At 35.3% G+C, this 15,493-nt stretch overlaps 1 long non-coding RNA gene across 1 annotated transcript in view; it reads left to right on the plus strand.

The window, feature by feature from the left end:
* Nucleotides 1–5,128: 5,128 nt before the first annotated feature.
* Nucleotides 5,129–15,493, plus strand: part of LOC116070951 — a 29,702-nt gene continuing 19,337 nt past the window's right edge. The window contains exon 1 of the long non-coding RNA XR_004110648.1: nucleotides 5,129–5,443. This is a non-coding gene — a long non-coding RNA (uncharacterized LOC116070951). The remainder of the gene's footprint in view (nucleotides 5,444–15,493) is intronic.

Here is a 15,493-nt window from a genome sequence, read left to right on the forward strand (position 1 = left end):
TTCTTCTATAATTTTGTTGAAGATATTTACTGGCCCATTACATTGGGAGTCTTCACTCTCTCCTATACGTATTATACCTAGGTTTGGTCTTCTCATTCCATCCTAGATTTCCTGGATGTTTTGGGTTAGGAGCTTTTTGCTTTTTGCATTTTCATTGACTGTTGTGTCAATGTTTTCTAAGGTGTCTTCTGCCCCTGAGATTCTCTCTTCTATCTCTTGCATTCTGTTGGTGATGCTTGCATCTGTGGCTCCTGATTTCTTTTGTAGGTTTTGTTTTTCCAGGGTTTTCTCTCTTTCTGATTTCTTTATTGTTTCTATTTCCATTTTTAGATTCTGGATGGTTTTCCTCATTTCCTTCACCTGTTTGATTGTGTTTTCCTGTAGCTCTTTAAGGGATTTTTGTGTTTCCTCTTTAAGAGCTTCTAACTCTTTACCTGCATTCTCCAGTATTTCTTTGAGGGTGCTATTTATGTCTTTCTTAAGGTCCTGTATCATCATCATGATAAGTGATTTTATATCTGAATCTTGCATTTCTGGTGTGATGGTGTGTCCAGGACTTGCTATGGTGGGAGAATTGGCTTCTGATGATGGCCAGTGACCTTGGTTTGTGTTGTTTATTTTCTTATGCTGCCCCCGCCATCTGGTTCACTCTAGTGTTACCTGCCCTTGCTAAATCTGACTGGAGCCTGTCCTTCCTGTGATCCTGATTGTGTCAGAACTCCTCAGAGTCAAGCTGTCTCTGTGGTCCTGTGATTCTGGGATTCTGGGATCCTGGGCTTGTTAGAGTGCATGGGAGTGTGGCTTTCTCTGTGTGTTGTGGGACTGGCTGCAGAGCTTGTGCCCAAGATCTGTACAGAACACTAACCTAAACAGACTGGAAGGAACTGGAGTCACTGGGCTGGCAGAGTTCCTGTGTGCTTGGTCCTGCTGGTCCCAGTTACTCCCAGTGTTGGGACAGATGTTGGTTCCTGCTCACCTCTGATCAGTCTGTAGTCCAACTCCCAACAATCAACTCCCAACAATGGTCGGCAGCAGCTGTAAATGGAAGTTTAAAGATCCAGAAGTTGCTCAGTCCCACAAGGCAAACAGATGAAGCAGAGAGCTACACATAACTTTTATACACAATATTTTTATAATAGTCCCATCCAGAATTCTTCTCAGATCATTTCCACCATCATACCCACCCAACTGCATGTTTTTGTCCCACTCTTTCTAGAATTAATTAATTAATTAATTAAAGTAGAAAAAACAAAACTCAAAAAAGTGTGCCTACATTTGTTCAAAAACACACAAACACACATAGACAGAAAGCAAAATCAAACCAGCAAACAAAAAACCAATAAGCATGCCATGGGAATTGATCTAGAATGTGGTTGCTAAACCAAGGGACAGATAATTTTTGTGATGAGTAGCTGATATTCCTTGTATTGTCTTCGTTAAGAGTGAGACTCTGATATATATATATCATATATGATATATATATATTATAGCAACAATATGCAGTTGCATAAGAATGGAGATGGATAAGAATCTCAGAGAAGTTGAAAGAGAGAAAAAGATTATGAAGTTACTTTGGATGAAATTTTCAAAGAATAAATAATAAATTATTAAACACTATTCTTAGTAACAAAGGTAGAGAAAAATAAAGTACTCATTTTAATTAGTATGCTTCTTGCATCTTCCCTCAAATGTGTGTATATTTAAAACCAAATGCTTAAGGACAAATTACAAGAATACTGCTTCAAAATAAACTAGGCTTCTGATTACCAATTACATCACTCATGTGACCCTGTGTCCTTGAGGTCAAAATCTACTGCATATTATTTAACTGGTCCTTGACCATTATCTTGTCTCTTACTTTGTAAATAGTGGTCAGAAACACAAGTTTGAGTTGTTGACTTTTGGGTTTTAATGTTTTCACTATCAATGTCAGCCAAGGACTTGAGTTCCTTTATCACACAGTACTAATGCAGTAAGGGAAAAGAGAATTTCCCTGGATTACTTTTCAGATGTCAAGCTTATTAAATTACATTAAAATTGATTTTAGGGGTCATAAAGAACCTGTATATACTAAAATTATGCTGATCACAGGTTTGTTCAGATATTATTGAGAGGTGATTTCGATATGCACTGGAGGGTACAGCTTAAGGACATTATCTTTGAAGCATGGACATTGCAAACACATCAGTTAGAGTCAGGACTATACAGATGACTTACCTGGCAACACTCAGCCAAAGTAGTTGAAATTGATTATACATCATTGGAAAACCATAGAAAGGGGACAAAGAAAGGATTTTTATTTGCTCGTGCATTTTCAACTTATTTTGCATTTTCTTTTGCACATACAATACAGGCAATTGATAATATGTGGGCATATTATATTTATATAAATATTATTTTTATTTATTTGAATTTCAGCCCTTGAAATGGTTAAGCAGTAAACTATTATTAACAACTATTACTTATAAGAAACTTGTCTTAATTCTTTCCACATACATATCTATCTATAATATACATTTATATGTATACATACACATATATGCATATGTGTGCACTCAACCAATTACCCCATGTTCACACAAACAATATGGAAAAGTAAAAACTACAGCTCATGACCACCAAGGTCTTCTGCTTCTATAATGTGTCTATCTCCCTTTTCGCAATGTTCTTTGAGCTTTGGGTGTATTCGTTTTTTTTTGTAGATGTTTCAGTTCGCATTAGGCTGCCGCAGACTCATAGTCTCAGTGTTCCGACAAGGTGTAAATTTCTATAACTCTCTGCATGTGCTTCATGAGAGAAGATAACCACACATACATGTGGGGGTAAGGGCAAGTATTTACTGTGCAATGTAAAATGATATTAGTTTAGGAAAGCAGAAGTAGTTTTTTCCCCCAAGGATTATGACTTCAGTCATTGTTATGTGGCTTAGTTTACAATACTGAATATGAGTTTTCTCATGCATAGTAGGCTTTACGTGAAAACGTAGCCACAAGATATGAATGGTACTACACCATTTTTGGTTATCTTGCCAAGAGTGTCATCGTTGTGTCTCATAAAGATGCTAGATGGATGGGACTATTGTTTTCTTTTTCCCTTCAGTATCTTGTACAAAAAACCTCATATATTTCACATGCTAGTCTTCAAGTAAACCTCATATATTCACATGCTACTCTTCAAGTAAAAGATTTCCAATAAGTTCCTGTTTAATTTCTCCAAGTCCTGTTTGAATGGTGTGATGTCTTAACTGGTATCTTCCTACATCCTACTTATGGAAGGCAACCAAGGATGATGCAAATATCCTATATTCTTTTGAGAGGCTCTGAATTTCTCTTGGCCAACAATTCAAAGGAATAATTTTTTTTCACTAGAAATTCTATTTTACTTATAATGTAGCAAACTCAGTGGTTTATACAAGCCAGTTGATCCTGCATATAAAGGAGCTATTTGAAGGATATAAACTTTCGTTTTTTTGGTTGTTGTCATGATCACAAAAGCTCTCTTTCTCTTCAGATGTTGTATTTTGTGTACTTGAAATTATAGAACATTAGATTATGTGGACAAAAAAAATAAAACCACAGAAAAATAAAGGAGCTCTGATCAGATTTAGATGTGTTAGAATTTTAAAAATCAATTACAGCTTTCTAAAATTCATAAGCATCATATCCTCTGTGGATATTAGATGACAAAAATTGATTTAATTATAGAGGAATATAAATATTCTTACCTCACTGATCCACAATGATCTCATTACAGAGTATACTGTACTGTATAAGACAAGTTGTGTGTCAAGATAATTTCAACAAAATAACATTACTAAACAAGAAATTTTTATTGTGTCTCAAACAGGACTATTGATATTTCCATCCATATTGAGCAGTTAAAATTTTTAATATAGCCAGCCTTCTATTCAGAAACTTGTTATGAAAAAACATATCCTTCTTCTAATTACTATCATTTTATTGGTTCATTCATTATTACATATGCCTATTTTCATCCAGATCTGATTTAGACATGTTAAGATAACCTATTGTTTTTTTAAAAGTTTTATTCTTATCTATGAAAAAAAAAGATTTTGAGTGTATTTGTGAGACTATTCAAAATTTGATATTAAATCCACATAATTATAATATAAAGTATGCAGTACATTTGTATATCATATGTATTCATATATTCATATAAAACACACACACATATAATGGGATGGAGAACCAGGTGACACAGGCTTATGTGATCCTTGAAGTGTCCTGATATATCACACAAGGCATTAAATCTAATGTGGCTCCAGAAACACCACTGAAATAGCAAAGGGAAACTAAGGCCAGGGTGGTGGCTGTTTCCGCAATATTCCTAGAAATCATAACAGGAGATGCTGCATTGTACCATAAACTCAGATCTGCACCCTGATGGTGGTCTCTAGAGTCTGATTCCTGGGATTCAAGTGACTCTGCCGCCTATGATCTACCATCCTTCATCCTGTTCCCACAATATATGTTTTATGTAAAATATATATTTAAATCTAATTATTTACTTAGCTCTCTATTGTTTTGAGACTTTGAGTAGAAAACTCTGAAGTGAACTTTGAGTAGAAAATTCTGAAGTGAAGGTTTGTGAGTCATATGAAAGTTTCATATTAAATAAAAGAGTGTATATTACTGAAGTATGAACTTAAGCAATCATCTGTCTTATAATTTTCATACAGAATTAAAATACAATGTATTCAAATACAAAATAAAAATATATTTGTCACACTTATAATTCAGCATTCTGTAGTCATTTTGTGAAAATACTGTAATATCATGTTTATGTTTGCATTTTTAACTTTCACTCTTTAGAAGAGTTACATTAAATTCTCTTTTGTATTAGTATTTATCTATTTATGATTTATTTTGTGTGGAGAGCCGAGCCCGGAGAGGAGCGAGCAGCCTCGTAAACAAAACCCTAATTTGGCTAAGCTTGTTGCTATTGGTTGCTTCTACATCTGGTGATCTATCTGCTTTTGCTACATGGCCCATTGGATTGGCTAAGCTTGGGAGTACTCAACAGCCGAGGGTGGGCCAGAAGGCGGAGCTTAAGTAACTGCTCCAGAGGCAGGAGCAACAGCAGATATAAGATTAGAGCAGGAGGCAGAAGGCATAAGATTAGAACAGGAGGAGAAGCAGGCAGGAGAGAGCAGAAAGGAGAAGCACTGTTAAAAGGGTCCTGGAATAAACTGCAAAAGGAAGAGCTCGTGTAGTTGCATCTTTCTTGCTGGACGAGGAGGACACAACAATTCGTGGCCCTCATGGGGAAAAAGAAAAGAAAAACCTCGCAACAGTTGGAGGCCTGGACTGGGAGAAAGTAAAAGAAAAGTAACAGTTGGAGGCCTAGACAGACGGGGAAGGAAAAACCTCTTGAGACTCAGAACCTTTTGCAGTCAGGGTAAGCCGGCTTGGTAAATTCCCAGGTAAGTGGGATGATAAGGACCTCGGAAGTAGAGGCAATAAGGACCTCGGAAGTAGAGGCTATAAGGACCTCGGAAGTAGAGGCTATAAGGACTCAAGAGTAGAGACAATAAGATAAGGTCTCCGGGTTGGAGCAATAAAGACCTCGGAAATAGAGGCTATAAAGAGTAGTGAACTGAAAGTAAAAGAAAAGTAACCAAAAAAGTAAAAGTAACAAAAATAACCATGGGCGCTTTGTATTCAATTTTTCTGGCTCTCCCAGAGCTGTTATTATCAAACTCAATTTTTCTGACTCTTCAAAAGCTGTTAAGACCTGTGGAAGCTCTTTAGGAGTTGTTTGGAAGATCAACACTGTTTTAATGCGGTGGAAGAGCTGCCTTCAGCAAGCAGCCCTATGCGGGGGTGGGTGAATTCAGCTTGGGAGATACTAGATACTAGCCACCTGTTTCTGGTTAATGTTAATCTGGCAACAGCTTGGTATCCCTGGGAAGCCCAAGACTTTAGAGAACTAAAGAAAGCAGTGGCAGAGGATGGCCCTCATTCATCCTGGGTAAGGACCATCCTTGAGGGCTTTGCTAAAGGTTATGATTTTCTGTAATCTTCTTCATCTTCTGTTCGCCACTAGAAGTTCTTATGATGATTGTTGAGTATTATATTTATCTGTGGATATAAGAACAAATATTTACATATAGTTAGGCATTATTCTTGTATAATTAAGGAGTAATTGTAGATTGGCCTTGAGGATCAACAACTTTACCAGTCCTGGGCATTTGGCAAAGTTTCCAGAATCAGGCATTTTCCATTACCCTGCTGTTGGTTACCTCCAAGTTGCCCATACTGTGGCCTTATGGTTGTCCTATGATAGTCACTGTGGCTCATACCAGTCAGACCTCGGATAGTCTCAGAGATCTTCCTCATTTGGAACCTTTCAAGGCAAAGTAACTGTAATGATGTTTCAAAAGGTCTAAATGAATGATGCTATCAACAGTCTACCAAAAAATAGGTGTAATACACATAAATCATTGTAAAGATGGATAACTTAAATAAAAATGTCCCATCAAAAAATTTTATCAGTAAAACTTTTATTGACCAAATTCATAAGTATTTATGAAACTAGTAATTTAAATTAAAATTGTAATATATGTATATGCCTAAAATTGAAAGTAAAGTTTGCTAAAACTTGTCTCCATGTCCTGAAATACTCAGGTGGGTATAATTGTTAGTTGAATACTATATTTTTAATAAATTTTAAATCATGAGATTCATCATGACACAGAAGTATTTGTGCAGGTATGTTGATGTGCCATATGACATCTATAATTAATACAAAAATGCTGATGAAATCATGGAACTCATGAAGTAATTCACCTATACGCGCATGGGTCCTGTCCTCATCTTTACAGATCTGCCATTTCCAGACTATTCTCCTCAAAGCTTTTGCTTGTAGTTATTCTACCTATGACTGCACACATAATTACTATATTTTAATTTTATTTATATTTACATACCCAGAACTATATAGTATATGTACTCTGTGCCATCCATCTTCCACTTAAGATGCATTCATGTGGTTAATTTCTTCATCATTTTAAGTATATGAGATGCATTTATATCCACCAATGTTTTCTTTTTCAGTCTTTCATATTTTTGTTAGTTTAACTCAGTCTCACTCAGAAGGCCAAGCTGTCCCCAAAACTTATGGCATAATCTCACCCTGCCTTTTGAGTGTTAGAATAAGAGGAATGGGCCACCATGCCTGACTATGAGGCTTATTTTATAAACATTGGAAAGTCCTCTGTTTGGGACATACTGAGCATATTTCTACAGACCTTACACACCACATAACATGATATATACAGTAATCAGGTTTTCCTATGTCTATGGCCATGGAATCTCTGGGACACGGGATATGAGTGTGCATGTTTTATTTGCTAAATATGAATGTTTTTTTCAATAGTAGGAGTATGTCATAGTTCTCTGGACACTGTGACAAATTTTTAACACAATAGGGAACTCAAATCTAAAACATCTCTCATTAACTTCTGGCATAAATACTGTCAAATAAGGAAGGTGGCTTATTTCTTCTTATTCTTTAAAAAATGCTATTAAAATTTAATTACAGGTAATTATTTTCTGCTTAGTTAACATGTCATTCTGTTTCGAATTATCTATTCATTCTCAGAATCAAAGATTATCTTTATCTTTTCTGACTTAAAAATGTACTTTCAGTGACAGGTCTTGATACTTTCTATAGTAATTTCTAATAATGATAATAGATTTGCTTCTTATATTTACATATATTTTTTCCAGTTAGTCTTATCTCAATAAGTATATAAGTACTTATAATCTCCTTTAGAAAACCATTATATGAAAACCCAGTTACCACTTAGTCTCTCAAAAATTAATTTTTCTCTCACATGTCTTTGTATTTCCTATTTTTCCTTTTTCTCTTAATATGAATAAAAATAAATCAAGTTTTGTGTATATTTGAGTGATCAGTATAAACATTTATAATGTAAAGATTAGATTATCTCAAAGAATGTGTATATATTGAGTGTAAATATTGTGTATTAAAATCTTTACAAAATAAAGTTGAGATTATCCATAAGGCAATTAATAGTTTATTGTGTCATAATCAGATGCTTAATATTTATTTTTCTTATTTGTATTAAGAAGTATTTGATGGTCAGGCAGTGGTGGTACATACCTTTAATCCCAGCATTTGGGAGGAAGGTGGGTTTCTGAGTCTGAGGCCAGCCTCATCTATAGAGTGAGTTCCAGGGCCAGGGCTATATAGAGAAACCCTGTCTCAAAAAACAAACACACAAAAAACCAAAAATCCAAAAACAAAAAAAAAGTATTTGATGAATAAAGTTTAAAATAAAAGTGTTTATTATATTTATATTTATTATTCTCTATAAAAAATAAAATTATTGTTAGCAAAGTAAATTTATTTTAAGCATACATAGGAATGCAGTATAAATATTCTCTTAAGTCACCAGATTTAAAGTGAACTAAGACAATAAATTTTACTCGATTTTTAATATCATTAGTTAGTCAGGAACATTATCATTAATACTGTTGGTCCTTTCTTCTAATCTATTGAAAATATTTTCTATAAAAAGATTAATAAGTATGATGTTATGAAATATACATATTTTTTAAAATAATTTATAGCTTTTAAATTGAGGTTATAGTTTTAAAATTGTGTTAAATAAATAAATTTGAGGAGAAGAAATGAAATGGATAATTGAATTTCTGAGAACTTACTTAGATATTTAACAGGTATTAAAATAGGGTGCTGTCTGATGATTCTGTGCTTAACTGCACAGGAGCCTTATTCAGAGAAATGTGTTCAGCTCCCAGCACCTGCATGATGGCTCACAACTGTTTATTAATCTAGAGGATCTTCTGCTCTATCTTGACCTCCTCAAAAACTGCCCAGGTATAGTGTGTGTATACACATACATATATTCAGTAAAAACACTCATACACATATACATAAATAAATAAAAAGTGGAATAGTTCATTTTGCTTTGAAGGACTTTAACAATTTTGAAAATACTTTTTCAGATTTTTTTTAAGTTACACAGTTATCCATAATTATCATGAAAGGACAATTCTCAGTTTCATAATGGAGGAAAAAGACATCAAAATAGATAAAATAATAAAACAAGCTCGAAAACTTAAAGAACTCCCGAACCTCTCACAATTTCCAATTTCAAGTTGTATTATGAAGCTATAATAATAACAACCACATCACATTGACATTAATACAAACATGTTGATCAAGGAAATCATATGAAGATTGAGGTATAAATCCATATACCTATGGGTACCTGATATTTTTATTCAGAAGTAATAAATACATATTGGAAAATGAAGGTAACTTCCAGAAATGGTGCTGGTCAAATTGGATCCCTGCATGTAGAAGAATGCAAATAGAATCATATTTAACACCCTGTACTAAATTCAACTCCAAATGGATTGAAGTCTACAGTATAAACCCAGATAAACTGGACTTTATAGAACAGAAATTGAGGAATAGCTTTGAACTCATGGTCATGAAAGACATTCTAAACAGCACACTGTTAGCACAAACACTAAGTTTAAAAAATTTGTAAGTCAGAAGTTATAAAACTGAAAACATTCTATAAGACAAACATATTGCCATTAAGACAAAGTGACAGCCTAAAGAACAGAAAAAGATATTTATATTTAACTCCATTTCTGATAGAAAACTAATAGACCAAATATAGAAATTCTTAGAGAAATGGATGGATCTGGAGAATATCATCCTGAATGAGGTAACCCAATCACAAAAGAACACACATGGTATGCACTCTCTGATAAGTGGTTATTAGCCCAGAAGTTCGGAATACAGGCAGAACAACCCACAAATCACAAGAAACTCAAGAAGAAGGAAGACCAAAATGTGGACATTTTATTCCTTCTTAAAAGGAGGAATAAATTATCCATGGAAGGAGTTGCAGAGACTAACTGTGAAGCAGGGACTGAAGGAAGGATAAGCCAGCCTGATATAGCTGTCTCCTGAGAAGCTCTGACAGTACCTGACTAATACAGATGTAGAGGCTCACAGCCATCCATTGAACTGAGTACAGGGTCCCCAGTGAAGGAGTTAGAGAAAGGACCAAAGGAACTGAAGGTTTTGCAGCCACTTAGGACGAACACCAATATGAACTAACTAGTACCCTCAGAGCTCCCAGGGACTCAACCACCAACCAAGGACTATACATGGTGGGACTGATTGTTCTGGCAGCATGTGTATAGTAGAGGTTTGCAAATCGGTCATCAATGGAAGGAGAGGCCCTTGGCCCTGTGAAGGTTCTGTGCGCCAGTGAAGGGGAATGCCAGAGCCAATAAGTGCGAGAGGGTGGGGTTGGCAAGCAGGGAAAGTGGGGAGGCAACAGGGGTTTGTTCTTGTTGGGTGTTTTTGTTTGGTTGGTTTGGTTTTGGGGAGAAGCTAGGAAAGAAGAAATCATATGATATGTAAATAAAGAAAAACGCTAATAAAAATGTGAAAAAAAGAATAAATGTAAAAAAAGATGCCATATATTTATACAATGAAGTATATTGCTCAGCTATTTAAAAAATTACCGCCGGGTGGTGGTGGTGCACACCTTTAATCCCAGCACTTGGGAGGCAGAGGCAGGCTGATTTCTGACTTCAAGGCCAGCCTGGTCTACAGAGTGAGTTCCAGGACAGCCAGACCTATACAGAGAAACCCTGTCTCAAAAAACCAAAAAAAAAAAAATAAAAAAAAAAAACTCAAGAATTTGTAGGCAACCTGATAAAACTATAAAATAATTACCCTTAATTAGGCACCACAGATACAGAGAGATAAACATAGTATGCATTTACTCACATGTCTGTATTAACTACTAAGTAAATGAGAATCAAGCTATAATTCATAGAACCAGAGAAGTTAGTTATAGAAAAAGAATGTATGGGGATTACATGGATTTCAGGGAAGTAGAATAGATTTTAAGGGTGAAAAAGAACCAGGACAGCATGAAAATGCAGGGATAAAGAGGGGTCAGGAAGAGGAAATAAGATCAGGGGAGGGAATGCAGAGAAAGACACCTGGAATTGAGGGTGCTTAAGGGATGGTATAGACATGAAGTGCAATGGAAACTTCCTGAAACATAGTCCTAAAAATGTCTCTGAGTAATGAAGGTGACAGAATACGAACTTGACATCAAGTTAGTACTCTGTTATCTAATGGAGATTTCTGTAATGATAATAGTTTATATCCAATTGAGTTTTTGGCCAGTCGGGTCTCACGGAAATCTCCAAACAATTCAGGCTGTAGTGAAGACAACAGCTTGCTATCCCCAAAATGACAGGAAAGCACTATGGCTGGAGACAGCACCCACACAACTCACTAAACATGGAGTGGTCAAGCTGGTGCCTATATGGATCTTTCACCACTATGTTCTAGTGTCCTTAGTATAGGTTAACATAGGCTCCATGTTACCAGAAGAAAAACATGCACACCAAGCCAGTCACAAAACCTTGGACCTACAATGTGTCCTGAGGACCAAATACGCTAGGGCAAAAGTGTCTCTAACCTTGTAGGAGTAACGAACAAATGTCTGGTTTGATTTAAAGCCTGCTCTATGAGATGGAAGCTATACCTGAAACCCTTGGGTGACCAAAAAACAGAGACAATATAGTTCAGAAACCTAAGGTAAAGCCTTATACTATTTTTATTTAATAACGAAAAGAAAAGGAAAACAGTATCTATAAAATGATTCCTATTGATATTCTGGTATACATGCAGGTCAGTGAATATACAACCATCAGCAGAGAATCTTCATCCTGGAGAGGACGAGAACAAATGTAAATATACACCAGGTCCTATTCAGAGAGACCTTGGTACACATAGCTTTAAATGTGATGTGTCTACAAAATGCCTACCTTCTGAAGAGGAGGTGGAAAAAAATAATGTGTCAGAGGGGTTGTACAATAAAGCTCTATAAATCAACCAAGCAAAGCACATAGAAACTCAAAGACTTAATGAGCAAGCACGTGGTAGATACCAGTCTGTACCAAGTCCTCTGCAAATATATTATAGCTTCAGTCAAATACATTTATGGGATTCTTAGTATGAAAATGAGTGGGTCTCTGATTTTTGTCCCTTCTCCTGGGTTATTTTCCTTCTATTAGTTTTGATTGTTCTAATTTGATGTGATCATTTTTATTTTAGCTTATTAAATTTTATTTTGTTATCTTGTCTTATTTCCTCTTAGAAGCCTGGTTTTTTTTTTTTTTTCCTAATATAAGACAGAAAGAAAAGTAGATCTAGAGGGAAGGCGATGTGAGGAGGAACTTGGAGGAGTAGATGGAGGAGAGATTCAAATCAGGATGTATTATATAGTAAATTGCAACTCCCACAAAAATGCTCAGAATACATATATTTGAATTTATATATATGTTGTTCACGTTTTTATGTATATGGGAGATACATAATTTTATTCAAAATAAATGTTATTTGGACATTTATTGAAAGATCTGTCCTTATTTTAATAAATATATTTTAATATTTTAGTAATAATATCATTTATAATGTGAATGCATTAATTTCTATGGCCTTCTTCACCACAAAGGAGTAATTGAATATGGGTTACCTAGTCAGTGAGAGTTAGCATTAACTTTTTCCCCCTTAAAGAAAATCAAATTCCCAAGTTGTTAATCTCAATACACAGATTATTTACTGACATTTCTCACACTACTTAGCAATCTTTGGGCTCATATATTATGACTTCAAAAGATACTGGTCCAGATTGAATAAATAGGTTTCTTTTTTGTTTGGTTGTTTTTTTGTTTTTTTTTTTTTTTTTTTTTTTTTCTTGGTTCTCCATAGTACAAGCATATCTTGCCCCATAAAAAAACTAAACTGTTTAAAGGAAGAGAAGAGGAGAAGGGAGGAAGAGAGGAAGAATAGATGAAAGAAAGGGAGGGAAAGAGAGAATGAAAATAAAGAAATATTGGGTACATTAATAAAATTCTATTTTAAATTAATATAATGAAATTTAGAGTATATAAAAGCTCCCTGAGTTTAAAAACTTTGTTAAAATTGTTCCTTTCTCTTGTCTATTCTTTCCATACCTCTTAATTTTTACTGTGTATAGATGTAGATGTGTGTATGTTTGTGTGTGTGTGTGTGTGTTTTAGTATCTTTGTTACCTATATATACTACTGTCGGCTGCCTTTCCATCCAGCAGAAATAAGGAGGCAAATAACGAGCTCTTCTCCCAGCAGTTTAATCAGGAACCTTCATTTTTACTTCTTCTTACTTATCCCAATAATCATAATCATCTTCTCTCTCAGCCTCCCGAGTAGCTGGGACTACAGGTGTGTGCCACCGCTGCCCAGTTCATAATAATCCTCTCTCTAACCCCCAGCCCTCGAAGGTTAAATACTTTCCCTGGTCCCAATCAGCATCAGCTATGTGGCAAAGCATAATAGGCTGTGGGAAAATCATGCCAGCTTGCATCACAAACTAGAGGCACACAGCTTCTCCAACTAAGGACTTGATTATCAATGCTCTCTGCTCTGACCAGAGACCAGGTGTTCAATATATATATATTGGTGGCAGCTGTGGCTCCCCACATACTACCAAACACAATTTAGAAGAATATTGTGAAGAGATACAAAAATGTATGAAGTTCATTTTGGTTAAGAATTCACTATTTCAGTGTGTTTGTTTGTGTGTGTGTGTGTGTGTGTGTGTGTGTGTGTGTGTGTAATATAAAGCACAATCTCTCAATCACTGCAAATTCACTTGCACAGCTCTCTTTTGGTATCCAAAAAGGTTTTAATCTAGTATTTCTGATTCCTACACTCTACAGCGATCCCTGAGCTTTGGAAGAAAGATTTTATAGTATATATCTTCCCCTTAGTGCTGAAAATTTTCCATATCATACTATCTGTGTCTTGGTCAGTTGTTTGCTGCAATGTTACCCATTATCTACTTCACAGAGAGAAGCCAAAAGAAGATTCTCAATAAGAATTGAGAGAAACATTGATCTATAGGTATAACTACAAGACATTAGTTGTTGATCTAACTCTATATAATATTTAATAGAATAATATTGGTAGGTTCTTCCTTAAGTCATATTCCCTCTTGTCATAGGTTATCAGCTACATGGTAGTTCTAGAAATGGACTTCATTTCTGGAATGGGATTTAATTACAATTGGAAAGTGTTTATATATATTTTTTAGGCTCTCTACACTATCATTGCAACAGTGTCCAAGTCTTCCCAGGCCAGTTACTATTGTAGCACAGAAGGTTTGTGGCTGTGTGTGATTGATGTTTACTTTTTCTCTGACAGCTTGCATTGTACCTTCCAGTACTATGAAAGCTATTTAATACTCATGAAATTTCAAAGTCTAGACTAAATTGAATTCGCCATATGCTTTACTCAAGTGTGTGGTTTCTTTTGTAATAGGGACTTAGCATTAAGTTATGGGTAGTAATTGAGGGCAATAGTAATCCTTGTACTGTTTTGAGAGTCTATAAGACCTCACTAGCAAGAAACTCTAAAAGAAAACTCTCATTTCTGGCTCTAGGTTTGTTAGTCTGAGATAACTAAGAGGGATCTTGTTGATAACTTAAAAAACAACGTGTGTGTGTGTGTGTGTGTGTGTGTGTGTGTGTGTGTGTGTCATACGCATGCACGTGCGCGTGTGTTTTAAGAAGCTTGTACAGTGGAAGGTTTCCATTTTTTTTCCCTGAAAGATCTTGAATGTTTTTTCTCACTTCCCTCTCCCCTGCTTTCCACCCATCCCCACCAGTTTCAGCATTCCTGTTCAATTTATCCTTTAGCTCATCACAGTAGTGTATCACATCTCTCCTCTTTGGAAAGATCACCTCCATTAATCCTTAGTAATTTTCTTAATTCTATATATTTCTTAAATGATACAGACAAGTAAGAATATTCAAATCTTAAATCCACAAATTTGAGAAAAATGAGTGAGGCAATCCTTCTAGTTCTGGATTGTCTCACTCAAAAATGATTATTTCCAACTATATTTATTTAGCTGTGAATTTTGTAATTATTTTTCTTAGTATAGTAATAATATCTTATGTTATAAAATATAACACTTTTTTTTTTTGGTGTTGTCGAGACAGGGTTTCTCTGTGTAGCCCTGGCTGTCCTGCAACTCACTCTGTAGACTAGGCTGGCCTTGAACCCAGAAATCCGCCTGCCTCTGCCTCCCAAGTGCTGGGATTAAAGGCGTGCACCACCACCGCCTGGCTAAAATATAACACTTTTAACACCCACTGACTGACAGAAATCTAGGCTTTTCATAGAAATTGTGTCTATAGAAATAAGTATGGATAACAAAATATATCTGTACTAGGACAGGAATTATTCTGGATACGTACCCAAGACTGGGAAATCTGGAAAGTATGGTAGAACTTTTTTTTTAACATTTTGAGGATTGAAAATTCATTTCTTCCTGTATTCCAGACTTCTGCACTAATAACCATTTATCAGAGAGTGCATACCGTATTTGTTCT

Source organism: Mastomys coucha, unplaced genomic scaffold (genome assembly GCF_008632895.1).
Source record: "Mastomys coucha isolate ucsf_1 unplaced genomic scaffold, UCSF_Mcou_1 pScaffold22, whole genome shotgun sequence".
In the NCBI taxonomy this organism is placed as follows: Eukaryota; Metazoa; Chordata; class Mammalia; order Rodentia; family Muridae; genus Mastomys; species Mastomys coucha.